At 41.3% G+C, this 12,870-nt stretch overlaps 1 protein-coding gene across 3 annotated transcripts in view; it reads right to left on the bottom strand.

Moving 5' to 3' along the window:
- LOC128424282 (stonustoxin subunit alpha-like) overlaps nucleotides 1–12,870 on the bottom strand; it is a 147,078-nt gene that overhangs the window by 118,095 nt on the left and 16,113 nt on the right. The gene's annotated exons all lie outside the window — the stretch shown is intronic.

Here is a 12,870-nt window from a genome sequence, read left to right as displayed (position 1 = left end):
TCCAGGGGGAGAGAGGGCTGGATGTGCTGGAAGCGAGCTTAGGAGGACCGAAGGGCAGCTGTTATCAGGGCATGCATGCGTTCTGAGTGGCACAGAGCTCTTTGACAGACACACACTATAGAAGCTGGAAATAGAGAAGGCTGCAGCCCCTATTCACATGCTCTCATGGGATGCGTATAGAAATAAGGAGATAATATATTTGTTAGATATTATCCTTCCTTACTGTCAGGGATCTGCCATCGGAGGAGCAGGTGGTGAAAGGGCTCACAGAGGCTGAGAGAGAGTATTCAGCTGAGGAGGGAACCAGCAGGGGGAGAGGTGGAGTTCCAAGGGAGAGTCGGAGGGAGGGCTCAGAGACACTTCCAGCGAAAATAGTGGGGAGGTTTCAGGACCTCCCATAGGGACACCTACTCCTCGCCGGAAACTGTCACGCCGAGAGTCCAGAAGACGCGTTTCCGTTAAGGAGCTTTTATGCTGGAAGAAGTTCCGTAAACGCCCACTGTCCGATTCTATGAGCGACTGATGGAGCCATGCTTAAGGAGCTCCGTCACAGACAGAGGTTTGTGGACTTAGCCAAACTCTGAGGGACTAGGATTTTACACACAAGCAGCTCACCATCCCATCACACTTACTCACATTTGCGAGATCAGCAGAGTACATCCCCTTTGCTGAAAATAATAATAATAAGGAAGCTGTTGATAAACTAGTGTTAGCCCTTTAATTTAAGCAGTCCAGGATGGTTTATCACAGATTGGATTTCCTGGTATTCCCCTCCCCCCCTTAAAACAAACACACAGTATTCTTATTAGTAAAGATAGATTTAGGTACTCACCTGGTTTCACAGCAGCAGTCCTGCACCAGGCTAAAAAGGTAGTTACAGACATATATGGTAGTTTACATTAAAGTGAAGTTTGAGCTGTTTCTCATACTCAGCGCATGTCCAACATCCCTAGTCATTGAAGAGAAGAGATGAGAGAGATCAGAGATCAGGAATCAAGAGAGCGAGCAGGCCGGGGACGTGAACAGCTTATATAGGCTGCTCACCTTTACCTGGCTAGAGACAGTGGGAGTGGCTCTCCCAGGGCGGATTTCCTGTAGAGATCCAACTTCCCCTGTGTTTGCCTTTCTAGCAAACACACCTTGTTGGTTTGACTGCCTTGTAGACATCCCACCTGCTCTGCTGTGGCATGTCTCCGGCGTTACCTCGAAAGCAATTGGGTCCCATTAGTTTCAGTTCCCTAGTTCAAGCCACCATCCTTGGAGGAAGGATTTTGGGCTTGAGCCATGATGCAGCAGCATCGAGGGCCCCCCTGTCCTGTAGACAAGACGGAGAACCTTTAAGCCATGACTACCCCTCCAAAGCAATGACCCCAGCTCCCTGGGCTGCTCCCTCCCTTTCTCTTTCCCCAGGAGGAGGAGGTTGTCCGTGAGAGCCGCTTCTACTTCCGGGGCTACGGTCTGGGCCACTGTCTGCAGCACATGAAGGACGGTGGGGCAATGGAAAGTCTTGACATCTACAGGCCACCCCCTCCCACCTCGCTCCTGAGGGAGGACGAGATGCTCCGGAGGCGCTACCTGGACAGGGCCAAGCGCATCGACACCATCTCTCGGGCGGTCTTCCCCTTCACCTTCCTGGTCTTCAACATCTTCTACTGGGTGGTCTACAAAGTGCTTCGCTCAGAGGAAGTCAACCAAGCCACGCCCTGAGCTCTTACCAGGACTCGGAAGCCAAGCCACAAGGACCTTGGGAGCTGCATTCTGTCTGGCGTTCACCTTGCAAAGCATTGGGATGTTGACCTCTCTCTCCCCCATGCCCTTCGCGTTTCCTGGACACAAGTTTCCCAGTGCTGGTCAAGAAAGTTGGCGAGCTGTGCATGGCATGAGAAGGCCCAAAGCAGAGCTTGCTCCCACTTCTTCCTCCAGTACCACCAGACCATGGCATTTAAGGGTGGGGCATATTTCTCAAAGTGCTGGCATTCCTGCCCCAGGGATTTTAAGGTGCCCCCAGCCCTCTGGAGGCACCAGAGTTTCTACCCTAAACCTGTGTTGATGTTCCTTTGCCCCAACAAGGAGGTGGGAGAGTCAGTGGGACCCAGTTTCCCAGCTCCGTAGCACAGTGTGCTGCCACCGCCTCCCTTGCCATCTAACCCACAATCCCACCAATACTTATCCAGCATGGTCCAACAGAGGATCTTTGAGCAGGGCATTTCCCAGTCACACAGCATGGTCCTTACATCAACTGGGCTCCTGCCCTGCCTTAGTAGCATGGATATGTCTTGCAAGCAACGTCACTTCCTGCCATCTCCCCAACACCAACACCACCCATAGATCTGGAAGACCAACCAAACCAGCAGTGGTGCAGGGGGTGGGGGTGGGGGGACTGGGACATGGTGCAGAGATGAAGGTCCTTAAGGACAAGGCAGGTGTGGTCAGTCCTTGATGGTCCAGAACCTGCCCAGAGATGGAGACAAAAGGAAGGCACAAGTAATGCAACTCTATCTCGCTGTGTGTGTGTTTATACTTTTTAGAAATGTTTAACTGCTGCTTGGATGGACTATGGGAGAAATGTTTTGGTGTCCTCATTCAACGCAGTTCAGTTCTTTTTTGGGGGAGGGTAACATAGCTCTTATTCCTTTTCATCTTTAAGCTGTTTATCATGGTTGCATTGAGATACCGTATTTTTTGCACCATAACACTCACTTTTTTCCTCCTAGAAAGTAAGGGGAAATGTCTGTGCGTGTTATGGAGGGAATGCCTATGGGTGGCATGCCTACGGATTTTCCTCCTCTAAAAACTACGTGCGTGTTATGGTCGGGTGCGTGTTATAGAGCGAAAAATACGGTATATCCGGTGGAGCGCGAGCCCGGCACAAGCGAGGGATTTCTCCGGGAGGGAAACCCTAGCTATTTCAGCCAAAAAGGGGGGGTTTTTGGGCGTAACCCCCCCCCCACCAAACCTCTGGAGGGTGTCCAGAGATCCAGGTTCCCGGCGGTGCCTGAAAGCTGCTCGCCCGGCCGTCAGGTAGCCTCCGAAAAGGAGGTGAAGAGTACGGCGGTTTGAGACGGCTGGCTATCGGGAAGCCATTGCTGCGGCTGAATAGCGAAGCCCCGAGCTTGAAGGGAACAGCGCTCCGCTCTCAAATTAAAGAAATTCGGACTTGCAATATATAAATTGGACTATCGGTTTGGAAATATAAGGGAAGTCCTGAATTAATAAGAGAAGATTCCGAGTTCAGCGTTCGTTTGGAATCAGTAAAGACGCACGACGGTAAGCAGAGCCAGAAAGCGAAAGTGAACTGCCGCTAGTGGCTATTGTCTCCGTTTCTCCCTAACAATAAGAAACTGTTGCAAACAAAGTTAAAGAAAGTAACTTTGTATAAACGCTAAGGGGGACAGAAGAGGACTGTGAGTTTAAATGAAGGTCCCAGATGTATCTGAGGCTCTGAGACTTTGAGCTAATTTCCCGTTTATATTTCTGTGAATAAACTGGTACGCTAAAGAAGATCTATCGGCGCCATATTAACCAGCTACGCAGAGTACTTTTGCAGAGAAAAAAAAGCGATTAAAGTGTCTTTTTGGTGGATGTTGGGTTATATACATGTATATATTGTTTTTTTTTTTTTGCCTCCTCTGTTTAAGGATTTAAAACTGAGAAATTAGAAAGAAGATAAGGGATTTTGAAGTATAATTTTGAAAAGAAGAAGGTCTGACTCCCCCAGTGGATGTTCTGTGACAGTACAACTTGTTTTTCTTTGGGAATCTTCCGCTGTGGAGGCTATAGGAGAAATAATTGCTTTCTGTGAGATTTCCTCCCCCTGGATATGTTTTGAATTCCCCTATTTTTAAGGGACGGTTGTTGGAGCCCCCTAGAGACAATTGGATTACAAAATTGGACTATAATCTGGAACTTTAAATCAAGCTTTTGTATTACTTCCCGCATCATTTTCTGGATTACAAGTGGGTCCTCAAGCTGGATTATAACAAAACCTTTTCTTTGGTCGGCTAAGGATTAGCCCGAATGGGGGCAAGAAGATAAATTTATTGAATTGGACATTTTCAACTTCACATTTGTTGTGGAAGCGTCTCCAATTAGAAAGTTGGTTTTATATTAATCTCCTAATATTGCCTCAAAAACTTTGGATTAATATTTTGGACATTTGGACATTTGGAAATTGTATTTTGGTGTCTTTATGTATTTTGTTAATCGGTTTGTATAGATAATATTGGGTATTTGGAATTGGGATTGGAGAAGATGTCACATGTGCCAAAAAAAGGGGCGGAGGGGGGGACACCAACAGATAGGAGAGCTTCAAAACAGGAAACAGAGTTTAGAACGGAAATATTGAAAATGTTTGCAGAGATAAAACAAAGTGAGAAGAACTTGGAGACAAAACTAGAACAGGTGGACAATAAAATTGGGAAAATGGATAAGAAAATTGATGAGACAGTTAATGAATTGAAAGGTCAGATCAAAGAGGTTTCGAAAAGAGTGGATGAGGGGCTAAAGAGGACAAAGCAAGAAATGAAAGAAATGAAGCGGGAGGAGGAAAAGATGAAGAATGAGATGGTGGATTTAAACAAAGCACAAGAGGAAATAAAGGATTCCATTGCTATGAATGAATTGAGACAGAGGGAGGTAAATTTGAGACTGAGGCAAGTTCCAGAGGCGCAGAATGAAAATATAAGAGAGAAATTAATAAAAGAAATTGCACAGTGGTTGGATTTACCAGAGGAAGAAGTTGCAAAAACAGTACAAAATGCATTCAGAATGAAAATAAGGACAACTAAAACAAAGAAATTTCCGGGAGACTGTTTGATTACATTTAAGGACAGAGAGATGAGAAATTTGATTTTACAAAGAAATAGAGAGAAAAGGCTCTATATAGACGGGAACTACATAATCATTTTTAAAGATATACCAGTTAGACTGTTGAAACGAAGAGAAGCGTACAAACCACTTGTGCAAATCCTTAAGAAGAATAAGATTGACTTTAGATGGGAGTTTCCGGAAGGAGTCTCGTTCTTTTATAAAGGTATGAGAAGAAGACTGACAAGCCCTGAAGAAATAGGGAAATTCATGAGAAGATATAAAGAACTACACACGGGAGAGGAAGAGGTTAAGGGAGCGGAAGGAGGAGTAAGACCGTTGGGAGAAGAAGAGGAACAGAATGGGGAAAAATCGGAAGAGGAAGAGGTTGAAGAGGAAGAAGAAGAGGTAGATAGATTGTAAGAAAATAATTTAAATTTATTTAATTTGAAGGAAGAATGGCGCTAAAATTTTGGAATTGGAACATTAATGGGATGAATGATAAGAAGAAACGCAATAAAATTGAACAATATTTAAAAAAGAAAAATTTGGACATTATATGTTTACAAGAAACTCATGTGGCAAAAAGACACAGGAAAATTTTGATTAATAAAAGATTAGGGAATGAATTTATCTCTTCTGGCAAGGACAAAATAAGGGGACTGGTCCTCTACATCAAAAATAAAATTGAATCTCACCAACTGTTTAAAGATGAAGAAGGAAGAATCATAGCTGTTCAAATCAATTGGCAAGGCGAAAAGTTGATAATTGTCGGGATCTACGCACCAAATGGAAACAAGACTGATTTTTATAGATCATTGGAAGAAAAACTATCTGAGTATGTGGACCAAAAAATTATAATAATGGGAGACATGAATGGTGTGGTATCATTGGAAATGGATAGGCAAAGAGAAGCAAAGAACAACGAAGGGAAATTGCCTAAGACATTTTTCACAATGACGAAAAACTGTAATCTGATTGATATTTGGAGACTCAAACACCCATTGGAGAAGCAATTTACATATTATTCAGAACCGAATCAGTCATTATCAAGAATAGATCAAATTTGGGTTTCGAATGATCTGACTCCAAGAATCCAAAAAATTGAAATTCAGGCCAAAGTTATTTCGGATCATAACCCTATAGAATTGGAGTTAAAAGGTTTTGAAGAACTTTCAGGTGGAGATTGAACGATAATTTATGGGACGATCAGAAGATGGTGGAAAAATCACAAAAGAAACTCTCGGAATATTTTATGGACAACATCGATAAAGGTACGAAAATGAGTATTGTATGGGACGCAAGTAAGGCAGTAATGAGAGGATTTTTTATTCAGCAAAACTCATTGAGGAAAAATAATAAAGAAAAAAGGACAAAAGAGATTTTAAGACAGATCATGGAAAATGAGCAAAAATTGATCAAAAAACCTAATAACTTGAAAATAAAGCAGGAAATAAGGACTCTACAAACTCAATTTGCAATGATAATAAACAAAGAAGTTGAATGGAACATTAAAAGGTTAAGACAAAAAAACTTTAAGTTTGCAAACAAATCAGGAAAATGGCTTGCGTGGCAACTGAAAAAGAGAAAGGAGCAGAGTACAATCAATAAAATTAAGATAAATGGAGAGGAGACAGTTGATCCGAAAGAAATAAGGAGAGGTTTCTTGGAATTCTACAAACAGTTATATAAAAATAAAGAAAGGAACAATAAGAAGAAAATAGAAAGATACCTAAAAGAGAAAATGGTGCGGAAGATCCCGACAGACCAAAAAGACCAGCTGAATGCCCCAATAGGAAAAGAAGAAGTAAAGGAAGTGATAAAGGAGTTGAAGAGAGGGAAAGCTCCGGGTCCGGATGGGTTTACATCGAGTTATTATAAAGAAATGAAAGATGTGTTGGTGACCCCGTTGACTGAAGTTTTGAACAACATTTTAAAAGAAAGAGACATTCCAGAAACGTGGAAAGAAGCGTTTATTACATTAATTCCGAAACAAGATTCGGATTTAACTCAAGTTAAAAACTATAGGCCTATCTCATTATTAAATACAGACTACAAGATCTTTGCAGGAATTCTTGCGAAGAGATTGAAAAAGATATTGATAAAACTCATACACAAAGATCAAGCAGGCTTCCTACCAGGCAGACAAATGAGAGATAATGTAAGAAACATAATTAATGTCATAGAATATCTGTCTGATAGGAGCGATAAACAAGCAATTTTAATGTTTGTAGATGCAGAAAAGGCCTTTGATAACGTGATTTGGGAATTTATGTTGAAAAACTTAGAATATATGGAAGTGGGACAAGAGTTTTATAATGGTATAAAGGCAATCTATACGGAGCAGAGAGCAAAATTGATTGTGAACAATGTTATTACAGAAGATATTCAAATATCCAAAGGAACAAGACAAGGTTGCCCACTATCACCACTGTTATTTATAACGGTTCTGGAAGTCTTTCTAAATGCAATTAGACAAAACAAGCAAATAAAAGGGGTAACAGTAGGTCAAAATGAGTATAAAGTTAAAGCCTTTGCCGATGATTTGGTACTGACTATGGAAGAACCATTAGAAAGTGTGAAGGAGGTGTTAGACGAAATGGAACAATTTGGAAGGGTGGCAGGATTCAGATTGAATAAGAGAAAGACCAAAATTATTGCAAAAAATATGGAACAAAGTATGATTGATTTGTTGCAGCAACGAACTGAGATAGAGGCGGTGAAAAAGGTTAAATATTTGGGAATTTGGTTATCACCTAAGAACATTGATTTGTATCAAAATAATTATATCCCGGTTTGGAAAGGAATTAAGAAAGATCTGGAGGTGTGGGCCAGAATGAAATTATCATTCTGGGGAAGAATATCTACGATAAAGATGACGGTGCTACCGAAAATGCTGTTCTTATTTCAGACTATACCCATATTAAAGGGTACAGGAACCTTCAGAGAATGGCAAAGAGTGATTTCAAGGTATATCTGGCAGGGGAAGAAGCCGAGAATAAAATTTAAGTTATTGACGGATGTAAAAGAAAGAGGAGGCTTCGCCCTGCCAGATATGAGACTGTACTATGAAGCAGCATGTATATGCTGGATAAAGGAATGGATAAAGCTAGAAAACAATGAGTTACTAGATCTTGAGGGTTTTGACAACAGATTTGGGTGGCATGCGTATCTATGGTGTGATAAAAAAAGGGTTCACAAAGGATTTGGAAACCATATCTTCAGAGGTCCACTAATAGAGGTCTGGGAAAGATATAAAAATATATTAGAACCAAAAGTACCACATTGGTTATCTCCGCTAGAGGTACTGAGTGTTAAGAAGATTAATATGAGAGAAAAATGGGGTACATATGGCGAATTGGTAACCAGTGAAGGAGGAAAATGGAAATTGAAGCCATATGAACAAGTTAAAGAGTATATGAATGATTGGCTGCACTATTTCCAAGTAAATGAAACATTTAAAAAAGACTTGAAGGATAAAGGATATGTTGAAAAAGAATCAATTTTCCAAAAAGACATACTAAATAATGAGTATAAAATTCTGTCAAAAATGTATAAGATATTGTTGGAATGGTATACTAAGGATGAAGAGGTTAAATCGGTAATGATACAGTGGGCAAGGGATGTGGGGCACAACATTCAATTCGAAGAATGGGAAAAATTGTGGAAAGAGAACATAAGATTCACGGCTTGTACGTTACTGAAAGACAATGTGATGAAAATGTTTTATAGATGGTATATGACACCTATAAAATTAGCAAAGATGTATAAGGTTGATAACAAATGTTGGAAATGCAAAGAAAAAGAAGGGACGTTCTTTCATCAATGGTGGGAATGTAAGAAAGTGAGAAGCTTTTGGGAATTGATATATAATGAGTTGAAAAAAATGTTAAGATATACTTTTGTGAAAAAACCTGAAGCTTTTCTTTTAGGGATAGTAGGAAAGGACATAAGAAGGAAGGACTGCAAGCTTTTCCAATACGCAGTAACGGCAGCCAGAATTGTGTTGGCCCAGAAGTGGAAACAAGAAGAGATACCGACAGTAGAAGAATGGAGACTAAAATTGACAGATTATGCAGAACTGGATAAACTAACTGGGAAAATTAGATATAGTAAAGATCAAAAGTTTATTGAGGACTGGGAAAAATTTGTGGACTATCTGAAAAATACATGTGGTATTAACACAACACTAGCAGGATTTCAAGAGGCACTGTAAAAAACAAATAAGTATTGTTTATTAGAAATATTAGGAATAAGGAGGAACATTGGCAATACGAAAAAAGGGAATGTGTATTAAAGGTATAAATATGGATGATTGTCAGAGACGCTGAAGGAAGTCCAAAACAGCTATGATTTGTTATATTCGAGATGAAATGTACAATTTGATGAAAACCAATAAAATTTATCCAAAAAAAAAATAAAAAAAAATACGGTATATCTTTGTTTACATTAGAGCATATGACATGCAACAACTACATAAAATTAAAACAACAATAAACACACAGACAAATGTTTCTGACAAGGTTGTGTCAAAGTGTATATAGCAAAAGTAAGACAATTACTACAGATATGAAATGGTGCAAAGTAACGGTGACAATAAGTAAGAGGAATTTTGTATCAATAACAATTAGAATTTATAGGAATTTATAGGAAAGGGGTAGGGGGAAAGTTAAAATATGTCCTTCATGCACGCTAGACTGTGCTGTAAACTTTGGGTACGGTTCTTCCATATGCCTCTTTATTTGTGTAATCAATAAAGTCACATCAGATTGCATAAAAACCATCATGATTCTTTTGCCCTCTTGCTACTTTTAATTTTTGTGGCAGTTTTTCCAATCCTGTTGTTTGCCAGATTGCATTCGACTATTGGTCCGTAATCAACCGTTATTTGTAATTATTTCCATGTCTTGGCCGTGGTTGTTCTTGCAGCGGTTAATGGATGTGTTATGAGTTATTTGTTTCTAAGTTGCAAGATATCGTGACTTACAAGTGAAGTGGAGCCAGTCCTGGGGTCCTGGGGTCCTGGGGTCTGTCTGCCTTGTAATCAAAGATATGCTGCAGACCCAGGGCAAGGGAGGGCGTTGCCTCAGGGTGTGTTTCCTGAAGGCTTTGGCGCTCCGCAAAACAGGGCTAGAATGAGACCATAATGAAGGAGAACACAAAAGCACAGGAATTCAGAATCCCACTCCCTTGGCAGCTAAACAGGGACAGTGTTGGCATGGGATGAGTTTTCCAGAGGAGAGTTCTCCTTAACAGAATAAGGGAAAGCAAAGAAATGGAACGTTCCTAGGCCTATACTGACATCTAGGGACCATTGAGGGAAGTTTGCCTCAATGCAGGACAATCTTCTTGAGAGCTCAGTACAGTGGTACCTCGGGTTACATACGCTTCAGGTTACAGACTCTGCTAACCCAGAAATAATGCTTCAGGTTAAGAACTTTGCTTCAGGATGAGAACAGAAATCGTGCTCTGGCGGCGCAGCAGTAGCGGGAGGCCCCATTAGCTAAAGTGGTGCTTCAGGTTAAGAACAGTTTCAGGTTAAGTACAGACCTCCGGAACGAATTAAGTACTTAACCCGAGGTACCACTATATACGTTTATTTTAGACCGCAAAATTCTCCCCAACCAGTGGCGTAGGAAGGGGGGTGCGGTGGGTGCGGGCCGCCCCAGGTGTCATCACTGAGGGGTGTGTGTGACAAAATGGCAAAAGTACGTGTTTTTAAAATAAATTTTAAAAAATCAAAAAAATGGGCTCATGACACTTTTTTTTTTGAAAAAATAATATTATTTAAAACGAGTTTGATAACTTCGCCTGACAATTAATTAACCTCAGCAAGTCAACACAATACATATTGAAACTTTTTAGTCAGTCAACAAACGCAACAAAACACGGCTGAACTCGATGCTGTGTAGCGGAGAGCAAATGGACAAGGAATGGCAGGGGGTGTTTCTTTCCATCGAAGTCTGTCTCTGCAGTTTGTACTCGAGCGAGATGTAAACAACTGGTGACTCATCATCACTCAACCCGCAGCCAATCCTATCTGCACCGGGTACCACCTGACCTTGCTACGCCACTGTCCCCAATATTCCACCTCCTCCACTGAAATACCCTTCGCAGGACTCCCTGTGGAGAGTGAAGGACCACAAGCCAGTTTGCTCAGCAGTGTTGATAAAACACACTTTTAATACCCCCCCCCAATTCTTTTAAGGATCAAGGGAGATTGTTCTGTCTGTTGTCTCCTCCAGTCAAATCAAGGGGTCTCTTCAAAATCTGCCTGTGCCCAGGCCCAAATCTGCTTTGGAAGTGGATTGTGCCCAAGCCTTGGAAAATCCTAGGCAGCCGTCTCTTGGACCAGAAGTTGTTTCATCACTGGCAACCCCGCAAGTACTTTCCACCCCAAGTGAGCTTGTGCGTCACCTGGGCAGGCCCTCTCATCTAAGCATGGAAATGTGCTCCAGTTCACATTTAAAGGTGAACCAAGCTAATTCACACTTACTCGAAGAGTGCGAAAACCAAAAGTCAGCCATCTTTGGAATTCTCACTTCTTTGGATTTTGTAACCCAGTCCTCTAGCCAAATAACGTGTGTAAAAATGCACATGACAGGGCAAATAGTGCATATAAAAGTTTATACAGTGGTAACTTGGTTTTCAAATGCCTTGGTTCCCAAACACCAAAAACCTTGGAAGCTGAATGTCTGATGCAGCTGTTGGCTATTGTTTCCGGGGCACCTGCACCAACCAGAAGCCACGTCTTGGTTTTTGAATATTTCAGAAGTCAAATGGACTTCCAGAACAGATTAAGTTCGAGAACCAAGGTACCACTGTATTTGGCACTTTTGTTTTGGCTATTTATTTTGCGTTTCTGTTTTTGAGGCTTTTTCAGTTAATTTGTTTTTGTGACTGTGTGGAACCCAGTTCAACTACTGATTGATTGATTTATTGTGTGACTGCGGAAATGGATAAAAGCCCCCCATTCAAACAATGACTATCATCAGTGCAGGTAAGAAATGTTTTAATTTTTTTTATCATCTACAATACTGTCTTATACATTTTAATAGTACAATACATTGATTATTGCTTTCATTTGATGGATCAATGGTCTTGTTAGAGAGTAAAATTCATGTTAAATTGCTGTTTTATGGGTTGTTTTTAAAAGTCTGGAATGAATTAATTCTTTTTGCATTACTTCCTATGGGAAAGAGTGTCTTGGTTTTGGAACGCTTTGGTTTTGGAACGGATTTCCGGAACGGATTAAGTTTGAGAACCAAGGTACCACTGTATTGTCAAAAATGGAATAGAGAAATGCATTATTTTAGGAGAAATTGCTTTGCAAGCTTGTACGTGTTAGACAAACTTTCATATAAATCTATGTATATTAGGAGTAAGTTGAACTAAGATGGGGTGAATTTTCAGCAGGACTTGAAACAAATATATACTCACAAATTGATGTGGAAATGTGGAGGACTGGACTTGAGAATCGAAAAATGAGAAATGAAGATAAACCAAAATTTGCCCACTCCTAACCCCAACCTAAGCTATGGAATACAGTACAGTGCAGTGGGGGGTCATGTATTTATTTATTCTTATTTAGCAAGATACGCACACACATATATAATTTAAAATACTAATGAAAACAGACTTTGAAAACATTAAACATATCTGAATTATCAAGATATATCTACAAACCAATAGCTTTTTAAAAGCAATGTACCCAATGAAATTCCATGTCTCTGTAGGCTTGCCTGTGGAAAGGAAGTTTAAGCAACATTTAAAAGAAGTCTGCCCAATGAGAGACGGAGATTATGTGGCCCTTGTGCAGGGCCGTCTTAAGCATATCAAGTGCTGTGGTGCAAAGATCCCTCCCCCCCCCCCCGTTTCCCAGAGTTGTCGCCCTTTCCCAATCCTCTGCAGGGATCGCTCTCCTCCCGAGGAGGCTTGGGAAGGAAGCTGCACGCCCACCAGCCCTATGGTTGAGGGGGCACAGCTGGTGGGCGTGTAGGGAAAGGGGAGGCAAAGCCACGCAGCTCCCCCACTCGCTGGGGCGCCCCTAAGAGGCCAGCGCCC

Source organism: Podarcis raffonei, chromosome 12 (genome assembly GCF_027172205.1).
Source record: "Podarcis raffonei isolate rPodRaf1 chromosome 12, rPodRaf1.pri, whole genome shotgun sequence".
Lineage (NCBI taxonomy): Eukaryota > Metazoa > Chordata > Lepidosauria > Squamata > Lacertidae > Podarcis > Podarcis raffonei.
This window is presented reverse-complemented; position numbering and strand designations above follow the sequence as displayed.